Here is a 20485-nt window from a genome sequence, read left to right on the forward strand (position 1 = left end):
GTACACAAAAATATAATAATACAGATACAGTCATCTCAAAGGAAGTGTCTTGAGGTGCTACTGGGGGAGGTCTAAAACAGTGGTTCCCAACTTTTATTGACTTATGTACCCCTTTGGGAATCTCGAATTACCATGAGTACCCCCCCTCAGTAAAAAGGATTGATGACGGTCCAAAAACGGAACATACGATAACTAAAATGAGCATTTGATTCTTAGGCATTGTATTCTTTCCATCTCAAATAAAAAATAACATAAATATGTTGCCCTGAAGCTAGTAAGGAATAAATACAAATATGAAATAAAATCATATTATAAATCTGCCTTTATAAAACTGGAGCTGCTCTGAGTAACTTCCCTGTAATCAAATATAAACTTGATGAACTGGAAACAAAACATTAAACAGAAATTATAGTCAGACTGGCTCCATTTATTTTACTTTGACTTCAACATTAATGACACCTGAGGTGCTTTGATGAGCTCCAATAACTCTGTTCTCTACATCCAGTCTGTTCCTCTGCTTGGTTTTAATGTGTGTCAAAACAGAAGTTGTTTTTTTTAAGTTGGGTCCTCAAAAAGCAACACAGATCCCAGCTCTATTTCATTTTACTACCTAAGAAATAAAATATTTTTGTACCCCTTGCAATGCACTCGCAGATCAATAGGGGTATACGTACCCCCAGTTAGGAATCAATAGTCTAAAACATGCAAGACAGAGGAGGGGGAGTTTTTCCTCGTGGTCAAGAAAAATGAAAGAAAGAAAATATAGTCCCTCACCAACAAAAGACTTCAAGCTGTCAGTGATATTTAAGACGACTGAATATGGTGTTAGGAACTTAAGTGCTAAAAAGAAGACCATGTCACACAAAAACTGACAGAAACAAACAAATCTTTGAGACTTGGGGTTGGGCCGATGTAGAAGCTGATCAGTTATCCACCATGTCTGTTATGATATGAATGTGTCTTTCCAAAAGTTCTTCATTTCTATTTTGGCTACCAAGGACGAACTTTTGAGTTTCCAACAGTAACTTGTGCCAAACCCTTGCATTGCCTGCTGTGTGTTTACTTCACACGTCTTTCATGTTCTTTGGAGAAGGCATCTTAAAGTTTCTCATGAAATGAGCAGCTGAGACTGATATCACTAAGCAGTGAAACACAGCAGCCACAGTGTGTATGTGTGCGATTACACTAACAATCTAGCGCTTGGTAATTACCCTGGCTAGCTCAGTGGAAAAGTAGACTTAGAGCACACAGGATTAATCCCCCGTGTTTGTTTATAATCACTGCTAATCTGTTAGCGCCGATTTGGCTGAGCAGCTTGTGGGGGTGTGCGCCCGTGTGTTTGCCTGGTGTGAATGTGTACATTTCTAGTGTGAGCTAATGATGTTTACGAGGGGAGAAGATCAAGGAGTTGGATAGCTATCAGAGCGACAGCCATGGCATTGTCCTCGACATGCTATCCAAATGAGCATCTCCTTAAGAGACGACAGAGAATGACACGAGAACCAGAGAGAGCTCAGAAAGTAACTCTGATGTGGGCAAGTAGCAGGAAGACTCCTGCTGCAGTCTGAGGAATCTGTTAGTGCACACAGAAGACTGCTTTTATAATGACTGAATTTATAATGCAGGAGTTTGCCCAGGGATCCATAAAAACAAGGGTGAAAAAGCATGCTAAAAGTAGCCTCGACTCATAAACAAACATGACTTAGATTTTCCAACGTAAGATGAAGAAATTCAAAGAAATTCTTCAAAAAAATAGAAGAGATAAAAGAACGTAATGACAGTGTTTTGCATCATTTCTCACATGATATGAGCCAATAAAGTAGGGTGTTGAGGTTTATGGAAAAATAAGCTCCTAATCATTTACAGGTTTTAACTTAGTATTTTATTGAAGAAACTAAGTGTCATTCACATTGATTGTCTGTGGAGTAAAACAGCTGAAGAACCCATGAGCTAAAGACATCGTACCTCTCTGACTTCAAAGCAAAGAGGTTCACAGGTCGACTTTTAGAGTTTAAGTCAGGTCTTGCATAACAGAAATAGGCATTCTAATTGTATTAGCACAGTATTGTAAAAAAGACAAGCTCTCAAAAAATGAAGAATACAACAGATATAGAAAAACTACAGGACTGAATAAACCTGAGTTTCTGCTCAGTTTCAGAATTGGTTGATAGATCTGCACTCCACCAATCACAATCTGAATCGACTTTAATAGGTAAGAAATTTGACTTCATTATTTCTGCTTTTACATAATAATCCATATTTTTAACAGCAACCACAAACTACCATCAATGGATTTGTAAAAGAGAGGAGGCATTGTTGACAAAAAGCAATAAGAATCCCCAAAAAAGACAGAAGCCTAGAGCATACAGACTCTGATTTCAGTCAGATCCATAATGAAAAGTGTGTTTATTGACCCAGTTAAAGTAAATATATATATATATATATATATATATATATATATATATATATATATATATATATATATATATATATATATATATATATATATATATATATATATATATATATATATATATATATATATATATATAAAATTGATTATCTGATAATCTGATAAAGGTCATTGCTGAAAAGTTTTCAGTTAAATTTCCTAAAATAATACATTCACATAACATCTAGAATGGTGTGGAGTAAAACAATTGAAAAAAAAAAAACTAATAAATAAATCACAGTTTTATAACTTTTGACAGGCCTAAAATATACAAATATTTACTCATATTTGTGATGCTAACATCAACATGAAAGGATTCAGAACCATTGGGAGTAGCAGGTTAAATGTGAAACAGAGTTCATGCATCACTTTAAGAAATGACTTCCATTTCTAAGATTCAAGCCGAAAGATAAAAAAAAAGGGACCAAATTTGCCCTTATGGAAGCAAAGGGGCAGAGAAGGCACACTGACTGTATCGCTTTTCTCCTAAACCGGTAAGTTAAATTTTTGGTTAGCATTAGAGAATCTGCCTTGCAAATAGTACAGAATTAGAGCGGACAAAAAGAGTTTGCTACTTATTGGTTGGGAGGAGTTATGCTCATAGCTATTAGCTTTAAAATAAATTGTAGTGGCAGGGATATGTGGTTAAAAAAAAAAAATACTGAAGGCTCTGAACACAAATGCAGGTCACAACTATCAGATTTGTACATCTATGAAATATAAAATTTACATTAAATGCATAATTGTTTGAGGTTATGATAAGACATATATGAGAAACAGTTGAAGAGGTTTGAATACTTTTAAAGGCACTGCATGCATTCGACTTGACCAGCTTTGACCAAAAGAAGTTTGTGTTCTTAAACTAGGAGTTTAGAAATCTGTTGGGCTCTATCTCTTCTGCAAGTGAACAAAATAAAACCAATGGACCATCTGATGTGGAGGACTTTCATGAATAAATCTATTTAAAACTGCAAAATGTCAGATTTGTTGCAGTGTTTGCAACACAAAACTGAGGGGTTCGGGTAGAAATATTCTAGCACAGCTGCTTGATTTAACACACACCCCCACACACTCTCTGCATCTCAATAAGTTACCCCACTAGGGGGCAGTAGAGATTTGAACAGTATTTGCAGCCAAATGAGCAGAGCTTCTATTCTCACCATATCTACAGAGTACAGCCCATTTTTCAACACTGTCTCTATTGGGAAGCACCATATTTCTTCCATTCATGCGTCTCCCATTGACAACAATGTATATTAATGATACATAGGACATGATTTATGCCGCTTGGCACAAATGTAAATGCAGTTTATAGAAATATGGATATAGGAAAGAGCAAGTTGTACTTTGCTGTAAGTTTGGTTTATTTTCAACCCTGTCCTCAGTTTACAAGAAAGGTACAAGCAGAGGAACATTATTCTCCCTGCAGAGAGAGATGTCTACGAAGAAGCTGATATTTGATTAGAAAAAATGGTCGCTCACTTGTGCCTATTCCAAGAAGAAATGCAACTAAACACAACTTCACATTCAATTTAGGAGGTACTTTGCTGCACCCGCTTACTCGCTTATTGAAGAAAAAAAACTGTCTTTCTAATCTTTTAAAAAAATCTTTTCTGTTCCTGTAGCGTTATATTGGGTAAAAATGATTCAATAATAAGCTGGCCAAGACAGTGGAAGCCAAGTCTAGAGTCAATCGTCTCAGTTTCAAATTTTCCCCAATCAAATTATCATTCTTCTCTTCCATGAAGGTTCTAGGCATCCCTGAAATCCAGCATGAAGGTATGAAACAGCACTGCACACTTCAATCCACCACAAAAAATCTTCCACATCCCACTGAAGCATTTTACCTCCTGTTAAAGAAGAACAGCCTTTTTTTTAAAGGCGTTCATTTCAGGTGAGCTAAGCTGGCAGCGGGGTAGGTTTCTTTCATCAGAGCTCTGCATAAAGGCATCAGGTACAGTATAATGTGCCAGCTCGCTCTTTTTCAGCAGATCTTTGTGCTTTTTTCCACTTGCAAAATGAGCTGCTGCTTTTTTACCTGGGTTCAGATGAAATGATTCAAATTTTGCTAAATTAGATCACTGCTGCTGGCGTTCCAATGCCATTCCAAGGCTCCTTTCGCTTCAAGTAAGAAAAAAGGGCCTTCACCAGAGAAACAAGCTTTTCTGCCTGCTTTTATATGCCCCACTAAGCACATTTAGGGCAAGACAGAAATGTAGCCCAAACAATTTGAGATGCTCATGTGAATCTCTCATCATGTCTGTGTGCATGTGTCATAACTATACATCAGCTGCCATCTGGATTGGCTAAAATCTGCCCTGAATAGAAACATAGAATCATTGAAAAGAATATCTTTATAAAATTAATGCCACCAGTGGCAAACAAACGTGTTTGTTTTGCTTTTCTTCTTCAACTTCTAACTCAAGGGAGAATAAATGCATTGTTTCATCCTACAATACAAGGCTCCTCTACGAGTTTCTGTGTTCCTGAATTATCACACAAATTCACATTTTCATGCCTGTACCCTTGTTGACAGTCACTAATCTCTAAGTAGGAAAGACAAGGAAAAGTGTCCTGCTTTCTTTTTAGCAGAAAGCAGATAGGGGAAGGAAAGGCAGCATTGAAGATGGGTATGTGTGTCTTCGGTGGCCTATTAAGTGCTATTGTTCTGTCTTATCTGCTGGAGACAGCCTGTACAGTCGCCGCCTGCTTTGGCAAGCCATATTCATTTGTCTAAGATCTGCCACAGGCCAAGCACTTGGTCCAGAGGTCAAAGTTTAACATGCATGCTTAAGCTGAGTTTACACTGTAAGATTTTTTGCCCTTTTCAGGGTGACTTTCCAGTCGTGCAAGAATTTTTCAATAGGGCCGACTTTCGGCCTGGTCGTGCGTCGTGTAGTGTACAGGGGATAACGAGGGGCGATCAGCCTCTCACGACCACCTCTCGATCAGGAATCTTGAGGTTGGGGAGAAAATCAGACATCTTTGACTTTCAGTCGACCGTTTTGGGCAAATCGCTCAGTGGGCAAACAAGGATTCTTCCTCTTCCTCTCAGATGAAAACATAGAAGCATGGCAGGAGTTCTTTCTGTAAACTTGACAGACCATAGTAGCCACGTTTGATCAGCCATGTCTTTGCCCAAATACGTCATTGCCTTTTATTTTTAGGGCTTTTAGCACAAAAATGCACAAATTGCTAAGGCAGCGCGTTTCACTCTAGTGAGCTTCATATTCCTCCTCTACTTGTTTGGCTTCTGAATAGATGAGTCCAAGTAGCGCCATCTCATTGCGGAGCTGAGTCCGATGTGGTTTTTAGACGTACAGTGTAAGCAGGTAGATTGCATCAGAGCGTCGTGCTGCACAGACATCACGAGTTGTGAACACACTGTACGATGAATCCCTGCGGTTTCATCGTACAGAGTAAGCTGCAGCTGCGTGCAACGATTGAGTGTGCCCGGCTTTAGCAAACACATGGCAGCCTCTTATTGGACATCTTGGTGTAATAGAACAAGTGTTTCAGTGGACAGGTTTAAAAAGGCATGTTAATTTCAAGTACTTCATTATTTTATAATACCGCTCTATTGGTGAGAAATGTTATATCCTGATGGATTAGAATGAGTTTACAATTGGTCAAATAAAACAAATAACATCTATTGAGTTTGATGTGTCCTTGCACTGGAAGATGCTTCAGTTCTAGTTTTCACATTTGTTTCGCTTTATAAACTAGTATATAATCCACAGAAAAGATGTGCAATTGCTTATTTTTTTCAATAAAGTTTTTGAGTTAAGTAAAAAGGCTTAGAACCGTGTACTTAAATTCTTACATACACTCATACACTCACTAGACAGTTTTAAAGGTACCCTTTGCTAGAAGCTACTGAGCTACAACACTTTGGCCTCAATTCCTTGATTCAACAAGGTGTTCTGAACTTTAAAGGAACTTTCAAGTTACACTCTGTTCCCTGAGTGCAAAAAATACCACAGTTCAAAAGATATGCCTAATCTATAATAAAGGTAAATGACAAAGGAACAATAAAAACTGCCTTTGCATATCAATCCTCACTTTTGGTTTTTGTCTTCAAACTAGTCATCTCATTCCGATTGAAATATGGGGAGGAGATGGAGGGCTGGAAAGGATATTTCCCGCCCAAGTAGCAGCAGCGATTGGGAAATGCTACTACAGGATGCTTATTCGGTTTTGCAGAAAACACAATGAGCTTTGTTTTCTTTTCTGATTAGCTCCAAGAGATCTCACTCTTTTGACTCTTTGTTGTTTGCCTGCGTAACTTGTGACCCTTACCATCTCCCACCATCACAAATACCTGTACTAGGTTTCAGAATATCAGAAGCGTAGGCTGACATAGAACATAAAACCTGCCCTGAAAATGTTGAAATTGAAAGTTTAGCTGAATTTAACGATGCATCTAGAAAGAAAATTTGGCTCAATTAATTTTAGGGATCAGGTTATTTGAATTATTGAGGAATCATTTCAGCCGTAGCTTCAACCAATAAGGTTGCATGGATCAATGTTTCTATGCCGTTTTATCCAATTTCTTATTCTACCATCTGAAGCCTGCACGTTAAATCATAACTAATCAGGCAAGGCAATGTTTTTGTTCAATCTGCAAATGTCGATTTTTGGTGAGCATGGTTCCCTGAAGGACACTCATTTTGGTCCCCTGCTGCTGGAGCGTATCAGGCTTAAGCTTGACAACTTGTACTCATCTTCAGAGACAATGTTCTGCATAACATTTATAATCAATCCTCTTTTCTCTGACATCAAGACATTTTAATGCAAGCAACAGATACTGTAAATATTCTCTCTTTTTAAGACTAGTCTGGCACAAGCAAATGCAATGTACAAAGCCACCAAATCCCCATTTTTCGCCACTCCGATGCTCAGCTCATCTTCAATGTTTGTACAGTATAAACTCAAGTTGCTGAGCAAATTTCTAATTCGCTATATATGTAAACAACAAAGAGGCCTACAGGTATACTGTATGTCTAAATGCAAAAGTAAGATGATATAACCAAATCACAAGAAGCAAAAGAAGCATACTGTTTGTGGTGAATGGAAATAAAGCTTAGTTACAACACCAAAATTATGTAAAAGTTTGGTAGACTTTGTTAATTCCTAAAAATAACGCCCAATTTTAAACTGTGGCTCCATATTAGCAGTGGAGCAAGCAATGTGTCTGTTGTGTAGGAATGCCAATGAAGTTGTGCTCTTAATGACAGATAGATCTATAAATACGAATCTAATTTGGCGAGCCTCCTTTCTGTCACAACAAGAACATTTTTTGCCAGATCAAATCTATTCTTATCAAGGCTACAGATCAAGAAAAAGAGAATGATGTAAAGACAAGATGAGAGAACACAGGGTCTTGAAGTCAAAGAGTGAGGTGAAGTGAAACAGATGGAAGAAGAGAGATGGACAAGAAAAGGAATGGAGAGAGGTGATGGGAAGTGGTGCAGCCATTGCCTTCTATTGAAGGCTAGGATTGCCCTGCCAAGGAGGGATAAGAGGGAAATAATTATCCGGCCTGCTGAAGCATGACAGTCCCTTCTTGGGACTGCGGATAGACAGACTGTGCATTATGTCAAAGATTGGCCATGTCACTGGCAGCAACCACTTTTGACAGACAGGCGCATCTGAAGTTTCAAGTTAAAAAAACTCCCATAAACTGGTACCTAGACACTAGTCTGATCGCTGCATGTTGGACAAGGGGGTTCACTCTAAATTTTCAAACCATTTTGAATTTGAATTTCTGGATTTTCTTCCTACTGACATTCTGTCGGTCTCTTTGTTTTACAAATCCTTAAACACCACGTCGACTCTGGCTTCAATGGCAGGTTAAACAACTGTTTTACATTGACTGATTCAAACTCAGTAGCTCCTGTACTAGTAAAAAATGGGCTGGAACACATTAAAATGAAAAGGCAAATTGTATCTGACATCTTAAAGTGCCACAGGTCCAGCTCAACCTGAAATGGAAGGTGTCTGAGGTCCAAACAGAAATGGCCATTTTTTTTAAGACCCCAGAGAAGACTAATGGACTTTAGCTGTTGCAACCCCTGAGAGGAGTGCAAGATAAAGGAGACAGAGAGGTAAAGGATAAGAAAGAAGAAACATTAGACAAAGAAGGATGAAGAAGTAGAAGCAGTAGTTCTGCATTTAATCTGTAATTGAATAATCTAAATACATTTAAAGCATTTAATTCACATATCGACAAACAGGGCTTTTAATACGAATAGCTTGGTTAGGCTTCAGTCCCTTAGAAAAGTAAAGATGAGAAATATAACTGGACATCTCCAATTTTTCCAATATTCATTTTTTTTCTTCTTTTGTCTTGTGAAGGACATATTCGTCATCAATGAGCCCAGATAAATGTTCATACATGAAAATTTGTAATCCATTTATCTGAACACTGAATTGAAACGCAATTAACTCATCTTTTGTGAAGGTTTTCTGTTATAATGCGTTTCAGCAGAGGAAAAATATTTGTCAATAACTGATCAGAACCAACATTTGCTGACAGTTATAAAGTATTCAATACTGTATCTACCGCAATATGGTAATATAAGCTAGCTATTGCAGTTTAATTTTCCTGTTGGTTGTAAATGGTAGATGTTGGTCGATGTGTGTGCGTGTGTGTCACGTTCCCACATTCGGGTATAAAAACCATCTCGCTCAGACACACGTCTCTGTGGGGAGTCAGCGGTTGGAATTACCAACATTGATCCAGAGCATTTTGCAGGTCAGCATTTTATTACTTATTGGTGAGCAAAGCTCTTTACACCCTCCACTCATCACCACCTATGGCCATGCCCCTCATTGTCTTGACAATACAGAGGTTGGTGGAACTTTTTCTGATTTTTTTCAAAGGATCGGGGTTATTCTAGTCCGACTTAAAAAATTTGGAGCACATCACCAAATACCAGCTGAACCCCCCCCCCCCACCCCCCCCCCCCCCCAAAAAAACAAACAAAACAAAAAGTGTTTTGTTTAATTTCTATTGATTAATGAAAAGGGTGTCTGTCTGTTTTTAAAATAAATGTAAATGCACCGCTGCCTTGCAGAAAGAAGGTTCTGGGTTTGATTCCCGGCCCAGGGTCAAATCCAGCTTCCTCCCACAGTCCAGAAACATGACTGTTAGGTTAATTAGCTTCTCTACAGTCCCCTTAGGTGTGAGAGTGTGTGTGAATGGTTGTTTGTCATGTTTGGCTCTGTGTTCCCTGTGATGGACTGGCGACCTGTCCAGGGTGTACCCCGCCTCTCGCCCATAGACTGCTGGAGATAGGCACCAGCACCCCTCGCGACCCCACTCGGGATAAGGGTGCTAGAAAAAAAATGGATGGATATATTTTGTTCATGGTTGAATGAAAAATTAACATTTGCATTTGACAGGCATATGAATAATAGTTCACCTGAATCCTTCAAACCTTTTATTCCATCAACAGTAATAAATAATCATTATCACAGACACCCATTTTTTTTATCTTTACACACCTGCCTATACTAGTTCTATAAGCTCTGGCATTTCCTCTTGCCATGAGAGGTTGTATAATAGAGTGAAGGAGGGGGGAATGTATTGAGAGGTCTTGGCATTGGGTTGATCAGGGAATAGATCCTGGAGATGGCCTTTACTTTAAAATGTGCAGGGATAAACTAGTAAGGTCAAAGGCTGTGACATTTTCATCATGGCTGTGTTTAACCAGACAGTCTAACCTTCTTATCTGAAAGACGTAGAAGGCAGCATTTTGGAACATCTATTAAGTTTTTTCCCCCATTGACGCTCAGCAGAAATCAAGCTAAACCTTTGCATGGGGGACAAGACATGCACAATGATCCAGCTTGTTAAAAATATTAGCAACGGTGGGGGGGTGAGGGATCGGTGACAAAAAAACTAAAATAAAAAATCCCAAAGAAAGCAAAAAAAAAAATAAAAAATTTAATTTAACAGCAAAATTTGGAGCCAGACACGGGTTGTAATTTCATAGCTGCTAATGATTATGATTTGGGTATAATGACAGGTTTGGACCAAATGGGATCAGATCTATTCCAGTCTGCACCAGTTGGTGTTGACAGTCGAGAGATAAAACTCTCACAGCATGTGCTGTTTAATGTTTGCAATCATTTGCCTTCTGATTCAGTAACTGCCAGGATTCCCTATTAATTTTTTTCTAAACGTGTTTGACAGGTGGGAGATGCACAAATAATGCTAACTAGAGTGAAAAAAAACTTGTATGGAAAGCAATCAAAAATGCTTCAGTGTGTCCTTACCGAAATGATTTATTTACCTGGTTTCTGTTTTGCTTTTTCCCTCCAAAGATAATTCTTTGATTTCTTTCCTTTAAAAATGTAGGAAAAACAAGCTCAAGCTCTTTGACGGATCTTACATTTTCTTTATGCTGCTCTATTGCAAGAGTTTGTAATCACTTGAGAATTGTCAGGTTGCTTTGTGACTGTGTTTATCCCTGTATTTACTTTCATTTGATGTGTGACGCGTCTGTCAAGACAGACAAAGATCTGTTAGTGTTGGTGAAAATAGGTTATTACTCTGTGTGAGGTGAATAGTGTATGGCTCATGCAGAACAAAAAGAATCACTTTAGGGTACCACCTGATGAGGTTTTTGTGATATCAGAATCCAGGATGAATCACATCGGTCAGCAGAAGAAAAACCTAATAGAACAAGTTTCTACACGGGCCCAGAACCATTAGCCTTAATTATTCCACAGCAAGGACTGAGGGGGGGAAAAAAGATTCAGAAAACTGAGTCTGTTTGAAATTAGGGCCATGACCGATTCCTTAAAGTATTTATTCAGTAATTGATAACAATTAATCAGCCTGTTCATATTAATAGTTGAAAGGCTAAAGATTAATAAAAAAAACTAGAACTTGATCTTTGTTTATATGTAAAAAAAAAGAAATAAAAAAATTGCCTAAAATTAAGATTAAAATGTTTGTTTAGAATTCTGAAAAATATAAACATTTCTTTAAGTTAAAAAAAATAATTTTCTTAAAGGTTTTTAGAAATGGAAATTTCACTTCAGATTTCTTTAAATACGTTACACCTTCAGAACACTGGTCCTGCTATTGTTTATAGGCAGGGCCTCTAATGAACAAGTTCATTAATTGACCCAACATGTCAATTGACTGAAAAGTCTTCGCTTTTAGCCAATTAACAAATATTTAGGAAGATTAAACCTTTTTCTCTTTTTTAACAGTGAGATTAATGCGGATGATAATAATAAATCTGTTTGTGGTTAGAATTGTGTACTTTAAATAAAATATAAAACATCCTAGACATTCAGACAAGTTTAACATGATACTAAAAACTATGTTAATAATTGTCAAAAAAAACAAAAAAAAAAACTGATCCAAATTGAATCTTAAATCAACTTGAAAAACTCAATTTTCTTTTCCTCATGTTAAGACTTTGTTACCAAAATATAAATATTTTGAAAACTGTTAAACATTTTTATTCATGTATAATTTAAACTCTTGAAAACTCTTCTTGAAGGGTAAAACAGAAAATCTGTATTTTTATTCCATAAATGTGAAGCTGTCACAGGAAATAACATACATCTCAAGTAGACAATACAAATAGAGTTTACTTGATGTAATAAGAAACAGACCCCGAAGCAAGGCCTGTTTTTGCTTTGTTTCAGTTTCACCCTTTCATTCTCATCTGCTGCGTGAGCAGCTACATCCATTCACTTTTCAGGCACACCTGTCATTATGTTTCAAATACTCACTAAGAGATGAAGTATCTAACTTCCAGATGTCTGATGTGCAGCAAAGCTGTCTGCTCGAACACACACTGATCCCAAATCTACAGCAGAGCAGCAGTTTGAGCAAAGAGCTCAAAGAAACACAAGTGATTCAATTCTACAGTGTGACAATATTAATAAAGGAAGCTACATTTTCTTCATTTATTAATTTCATTGGTGCAAAAATAATTTTTTTTTTTTTTTTTTACAGTTCACTATTCCTTATAAGCATTTTAAAGTAGTCCATCAAACAACCTTTTCAATATCTTCCACCTAACCAAGATCGGGTTGCACAGCAAACAGTACGAGACATGCAGACGTCTCATTTCTCTGGCTCTGTTTTCAGCACTATTAGACTCACCTAGGGCTGCCCGCAGTCCATGATCCTGCTCTTGATGTTCATTGAAATGATCCTAAGGTGCGGCCATAGAAAGGTTTTTGATTCGGTAAACTTAGGGTCTCATCTTTGCTTTTCACAGATGATGTCGTTTTGTTGGCATCCTCAGGCTATGACCTCCATCATACACTGAAGCCTTTTGCAGTCAAGTGTAAAGTGGTCAGGCTGAGGCAGGGTCCTCAACGGGGAAAAGGTCAAACCTTCCCTTTAGGTTGGGTTTCAGTGTTTGCCTCAAGCACAGGAGTTCAAAACGGTGTTTCAGTTCAATTTTTTCCCCAATATGTGCAGCCCTAATTCAAATAAATAGAAACCCATTTTATACACACAAAGAATAATGTGAGAAATCCTAAAATGCATGATATTGTCTTTTCTCATTCCACTGTTGTATTAAAGTCTTATTTTCAGCTCTTAGAATTTTAATAAGCTATACAAAGCTTAATAAGATCCAAAACTGCATGATAACATTTCTACAGCTCCTATATCGTTTATGCACGGCAGTTGTTTTATAAAATCTAAAATGTGCCTCTGAAGGTCAGCGTTCCAAAATGGCTTTGCCACAGTGTGGATTGTTTGTAATGGAGATACAGAACAGCTATGTGTGATGTTATTTTGGAGGCACTGGATCAATTTGTTGTTAAAAGGCTTCATGGACCTGTTAACATACCGCGATACGCTTGGATAGTCACTAAAGCAGGTGCTTAGCATACCACTGAGATGGCTGGGAGAGCCACTGGAGAATTTCAAAACCCATTTCAGGCTGTTCTTTACCCAAACACATGCATCTGTACAGGTTATACAGATACAGGTTTTGTCCCAGGAATTGCAGCCTTGCATGAAACACATAGCATACATGTAAACTACATAGAAATCATTTAAACATATCTTCCTAAAAAAACACAATTTACCACAATCTTGATGATTTAAAGAAAAAAAATAGAACACTTATTTTCCAAAATGGGCAGAGGCTTTAAACTACCCATCTGGAACGTGGCTGCTTTTGACCTCTCCTCTGACCATTCCCTGCATCTGAACATGCAGCGTATTACGCCAAATGAACACATGTAAGAGAGGAGGAGATGTGGCAGGGGAGAACTAAAGAAAACAACAAAAATTAAGCTTTTTGTTGATTTCTACATACTCAGTCCAAATACTTAAACAAGGAAATTCTTCAAAGTCCTGCTTTTGTTCACCATAAACTCAATTTAAAATTGACCAATTGGTGCAAATACAGCAGAAATTAAAATCCCATGTCTTTGCAAAAAAAATCTATATTAGTGTGGAAAGTGTGTTGCAAAGAAAACATATTCATTAGCACGGCCTGCTACTGTAAAGCTGACTAAATTGGATCACTGTTATTTTCAGACAGCATTATTCACTGTTATTGGATTTTTTTGACCAATGGAGCTTTCAGCATTGCAACACATACTGCTGTTATAAAGAAAGAAAACAAACCCTCAGTAACCTGTTTTTTTCCCCCCATAACATTATTGAAACTACAGATATTCACTTAAAACAAAACAGAAAAAAATAAGTAAAATGACTAAGAAAAAATAATAATAATGGAATATGTCTTTAAAAGAACGATTTTTTAAATGAGGAATAAATCAGGAGGATCCTGTATTTATTCTTACTTAAGAGGGCTAAAATCCAACACAAACGTATAAAATCTGAACAGGCAATACTTTTTAAAGCTTAATCAGTTATAGCTCAGGATACCCCTCACTGTTGAAGGAAGTTTTAACACCATGGTTAGCAAAAGGAAGACTGGAGAAACATAACAATCTGGAAAGAAGTTTTAAAAGGTCTGAAGAAGGTGTAAATGGAGTTATTTTGCTAAATAATTCAAATAAAATGCCAACATGCCAAACGACAGGGTGTCCATCTAAGTTTAACTTGAATTAATATGTAGAGATTGTAGAAGAGGAACAAACATACCCATCAAAATGTAATCATGAGACAGGAAACAAATTTCAGCTCCTATTTATATGAAAGTCTATCCCTGTAAAGTCAATCGGGAGACAGGATATCAGGAAGAAAAAAATCCCATCAACTCTGAAGCACATACTGTATAGATCAGCTTGAAAGTTTACATTAGACTTGGAGTCTTAGACAGATTTTATCATTTTGTTTACACAACTGTAAAACAAAAAGAAATTTAATTTGGAACAGCTCTCTGGACAATTTCATCTTTTTAAAAGTGCAGCCTTGAAAACTAGTAAAACAAAAAAATAAAAATAATAATTATATATATATATATATATATATATATATATATATATATATATATATATATATATATATATATATATATATATATATATAAACACAAATTTAAACATATGACTAAACATATGACTGTAAATTTACAGTTCTAAACATTTTCTTAATATATATATATATATATATATATATATATATATATATATATAATGATAAAATATAATAAATATAATACAACAACCCACTTTTTCAAAAACATTCAGCAGTCTAATGGCAGCAGGGAAGAAACTGTTGTGGAACCTGCTGGACCTGCATACCCTTACATACCCTCCCGTTAAAGAAAGTGATAAATTCACACTAGTAAATCAAATAACGCAAAACTGAAAAAGTAATAAATCAAAATGTACTAAATTTTTTTTTTTTAACCCATTTAGGCCTAAAACGCCTGGAAAAAACACCTTAAAAACCTATGGCCGATTTTAAAAAATACCCCTAAAACCTGAAGTTTTTCTGTAAATTCAGCAACTGTGTCAACGCCTAAATTATTGATATCTCAGCTTCTGTAGCAGATAGAACTCAAAATATATTTTATCTTTGAAATTCTTCCAAAAAAAAAAAAATGTGAAAAGCAGTAATCAAAAAAAAAAAAAATTCAACCTTTTATTTTTTCCATATGTCATGTCTTCATTGAGAATGTGCAATATAAAACGTTTTCAAAATAAAGAACAAACATTACATAAATAACTATCTGATGATTACTTATTAACAGTATTATTATGCATAATAATGCATGTCTGTGTTATAAATTGCATACAACCTACCTCCAGATGGCCACAAATCTGTCCCGGGACATATTTTGGGGGAACTGCGTCCTGAAGAGAGGTTTACATACACAGCCCAATAAATGTCTTCATCTCCGTCACAGTCACGGGTGTCCACTTTGCCATCTTTGCTCTTGTTGGAGTTTGGTTTGTTTGGTCACTGTACCTATTCATCTCGGTAACTAGATGCATCCAAAGTTCTTCATTAAAAATATGCTCAAATGCCTGCAGCGGTGTGGCGTCTGCAGGCAAATCAACTTTCACTCCAGGTGTGCAGTTGAAAACACTCCGTGCATTGCGGTGGTAGTTCGATTGGTTCAGCGCGTTCAAAGTCATCATTTTCATCTATACCGTCATCAAAGCCGACACACTCCTCAAAATCACTGCCTTCCGACAACTCTTCTCTGTCAAACTCCTCCATGTTTGCTTGAAAAAAACTTCTTTCTTCTTGCTTGACTTATATGCTCTCCCGGCGTCAATGGTAGAATTACGCAACAGCGCCCCCGGCTTGAATGGTAGAAATGCGGTAATGCTTTCCCGGCCTAAATGGGTTAAGCAACAAATCTAACAAAACAAAAAATTGTCCCAAATTAAAAAAAAAAAAATACTTTGCTACAGTAGCATACTCTATAAAGGGATGGAGGAAAATGTTGAGGCATCCAGAAAAACAAAAAGCTGAAACAGAAAGAGGCCCAGTAACATGACAATGATCCAAAATATTCCTGTAAATCCACAAAGAACAAACATAATGAAAAGAAATGGTCAGAGTCAAAGCCCAAATCTGAACATCACTGCAGGTGGATGGTAAAGGGGCACTCTCAGCATTTTTACCATCTTCTGGAGGTTTATTCCAGATAAGAGGAGAATAATAACAAGTCTGTAATATTTGAATACTGAATAGGCGGAGCCTGAAAAGAGAACTATGTAGAATTCCACATGTGATTTCTGTGCTCTCTCATATAGAGCCACCAAATGAAATAAAACTAAAAGTGGTACCAGAGGACAATCCAGTTTTAGGCGGCTCCAATAACATACTGTAATCAACTGTGTCATATTCTCCAAAAAAAAAAAAAAAAAGATTTGTGGTGGTGTCTCAGATTTCAGCTTTCTAACACCTCTCTCCGGGTGGTTTCACAGCAATTCATACCTTGGGAAATCTGACCCAGGGAACTTGCATGGCATCGTTGGAGATATATTTGGATTTTCAGGCAACAGCAACCCAACAATGAGCTGAACAGAGTCTGGGGAGAGGGAATTTTAACCCATCAGTGGTCCTCATTGCCCTGTAGTGATTGTTCAGGCAGAAATTTATAATCTTGCTATTTCCATCTATGATCAGAACTAAAAAAAACAAAACTTTTTGGGTGAAATATGAAGCTTATTCAAGAAAGAAGAGAAGACATTTAGTTGTCTTTAACTGAGGAACTTTTCCAGGGTGACTATGTACACCAGAGTTTATTAGTTGTTATATAAAAACACAAAACTATTCAAGGATGTGGATTTGAAATAAATCTAATCAGGCTTTCAGCATTTACTATTCAAATTAAATGCATGTTTCAGAGAACATACCACATCAAAGACAGGAGGAAAAGTAAAAAGTAAAAGTAGAAATCCGAGGAAAGAGAGATGCGGGGGGAGGATGAGAGAACCGCCTCTGTGGTGAGCAGGGGGTTTGTCAGATATCAGTGAAGGATGTACAACTGGGCTCCTGCTGCTCACCTCGGGGTATCACAATGTCCCTAAACCCCACGTATGTACTTGCACTTAGCAACACACAGCACCATAGGCAGGCACACGCACCAACAAGCACACACAAAGCATTTTCTGCAGGGCTGAACTCAACAATTGGAGCCAACATAGGGCAAGCATATTATTCATTCCTGGAGGGAGTCGTGTCATTACTGACAGGCAGACATAAATATTCCCGAAACCCTTCACCAAGGGTTAATAGCTGTCCATCAGACAGCAATGACACACACAGGATTGCGTTCGCCTGGTGCGGACACTCAGCATGGGTGCTTTCAATGGTATTCCAAGGTTACTGATGAACACTGAAAAAATTTGTAGAAATACAGAAAGCATAGAAGACGACCAATATTAGCTCAGCATGTTTAAAAGAAAATAAAACATAACCACAAATAAAAGTACATATAGTTTGGAAGTTTTTAACAATTCACACTAAAGTTTGTAGGAAGCTCCGCTCAGAGCAAGAATGAATTTATTACACTAAAGGAATGCATAATAGTCAGGAAATGGCATACCTAATCACCTTAGAGACCGGGTACAACAAACCGGCAGCTGAATATGAAAGCGCAAACATTTCCCACTTTGTTCCTAATGCTGCATAACCAATCAAAATTAATATATTTTAATGTATGCACACAGAAGGTCAATTATCCAAATGATTCCAGTTCAGATTGCACCTGATCTTGGGAGCCAATGAGCCATGGAAAGGGCAGATGGGTGTTCTTTGCAAGGCAAATCACCCCCCTGCAACCCTCCTTCCTCTGTCACCTCCCTACACTGCAAAAAATATAAATCTCAATAAGTTATTTTTTCTTAAAATAAGTGTGTTTTTCCTTGATTTGAGGAGATAAGTAAGACACTTTGCCAATGGAACAAGACAATTTCCTTTTAAAATAAGAAAAAACTATTTTATCGTCTTATTTCAAGTAAATATTATCTAACTATCTTATTTTAAGAGAGAAAATACTCATTCCATTGGCAAATCATCTTATTTACCTGCTCAAATTAAGGCTAAATATACTTAATTTAAGCCATTTTTTACTTATTTCTGGATTGTTTTTGCAGTGTACTATTTACACGTCCAAGTGAACGGACCGTTTGCTCACCTTTAGTGAAATGCATTCCAACAACAGATAAATAACTTAACATTTAACTTGTGCTGAAGGGGTAAAGCCACAGAGAACGACGAGTCTGCGAGGTCTAAAATTTCCATATAAGATGGAAAGAAAAAAGTCTTTTTTTCTATTCTAAAGGTTTAAGAAGTATGGAAGTAAATCAGGCTTTTACAACATTCGAATGTTTAGTAAATACACACTGAAATTAACACTGTATAACAGACTACATTATAAAGGTACTGATTTATTCATTGTGTTAAATTTTGTGCTAAGTGTTGCTTGTTGTTTTCTTTTAGATTGACTTCTCTTCACTGGGTGATAGCAAATTCTCAACACATAAACACCTGCATTCAATTTAATTCTGCAAAGTCAGTCATTACATGTGGTGAAAAGCTTGTAAATTATTAAAAGTTATAGAATGTTTTAAGCTTAATTTCATATTACAAACAATATTAATGTTATTGGTAAGTCTTTATCATACAGAAGGAAACAAATCCATCTTAAACCCACTGAGTTGTGCATACTACAGAGACATGAACAGTGTATATTTATTCTTGTGCTTCTAGGTTCAAGCAACACAGAGGCTGTAAAAATTGGACACAAGCATCTTAAAGCAAGTTTTCCCATCCATACTTAGCTCAGACAGTAGTTTAGTTCTAACCTGGCATGAGCCAGATTGATATCGTGTAGAATTCAAATTGAACTGCGCATTTCAATCTGGGAAGCCTCCTGTTGAAAGTGTTCACAAAAGGGAGGAGGACTCAGAACACTTCCTCGAGCTGATTGGATACCTGTAGCCTGACGTAGTCCGACTCAATTCTAGTCAGAATATGAGTCTGATACTGCTCCATAGAGCTGTGATTATGGGGCGTGTTTTGAACGAACCAGGAAAAAAAAGCCTCTGCACTCAATTGGATAGACCTACAACCAATAAGAGCAACGGAGTGCGTGACGTATCTTAAGCGAGGCATAGTTGTTGTCCACAAAAATCAAAGCGTGCAGTTTCACGCCTAGAATAAGAAGATGAGACTAGATCGCGTTTCTCTGTTCCTCTTTTAAAATTAATTTGCTGTCGATATCTTCTAGAACAGACCTAATAGCAGAATCTACTCACCTAAACTCTCCAGCGGCAGCCATTATTGTTGTCACCCAAGCGCGCTTTGATCACGTGGTTGATAACGTTACTCTTGATCATCTGTCCATCATCGTATAAAGCCCGCCCTGACAATTTGATTGGATCGCCTGACAGTGGGCTTTAATACTCGCGCTACTATGGAGCAGAGCCAGACCAAACTTCCCCGAACTCAAACCTTGTGGGCGGGGCTAAGTTCGGACTGGCACCCAGGCTAGGATACCTGTCTTCCATGCTGAGCTTTTAGCCAATCACAGCAGCAGTAGCAGTTTGATTTGTTTCACAAGTAGTGGAGTTAAGTGATAAACTCATGTAACCATCTTCCCATCCACAAAGGCAAAAATCGCAAAAAGAAATAGCGGGTATTCCATGTTTGTTTTACTTCAGCCTTCTGGTTAATGTCATACATGAAACTGCATTTCATTGGTCTGAAGCATTTCGTATCGAGGCTGGCTGTATGCTCCTGGCAAGATGTATTTTCAGGAGTATGTGAATAAAAAAATCTTGAGACAATTCATATTTGTTGCAAGGTACGTTTTATTTCATTGTGATGGTGAACATTTGTGATGCATCACTTTGACCAACTGCTTCACAGGCTTCACTGCTAGCCTGAGATACATTTTCATTCTTTCCATGCTAGATTTACTGACAAGTAAATATGTTCAAGTAAAACATATCATAAAGATTAATTACGCAACGACTGATTGATGCTTTGATTTTGTTAATTATAATGATTTTGATTTAACGTTAATAAAATCACAACTTTTATTATTAGAATATTAAATCAGAGTTTGCATTTTCTCCCTGTGCATGCGTGGGTTCTCTCCA

At 37.1% G+C, this 20485-nt stretch overlaps 1 protein-coding gene across 1 annotated transcript in view; it reads right to left on the reverse strand.

Moving 5' to 3' along the window:
- suclg2 (succinate-CoA ligase GDP-forming subunit beta) overlaps window positions 1-20485 on the reverse strand; it is a 159951-nt gene that overhangs the window by 15401 nt on the left and 124065 nt on the right. The window lies entirely within an intron of this gene.

This window comes from Cyprinodon tularosa, unplaced genomic scaffold, assembly GCF_016077235.1.
Source record: "Cyprinodon tularosa strain WSP-4 unplaced genomic scaffold, ASM1607723v1 ctg300, whole genome shotgun sequence".
In the NCBI taxonomy this organism is placed as follows: domain Eukaryota; kingdom Metazoa; phylum Chordata; class Actinopteri; order Cyprinodontiformes; family Cyprinodontidae; genus Cyprinodon; species Cyprinodon tularosa.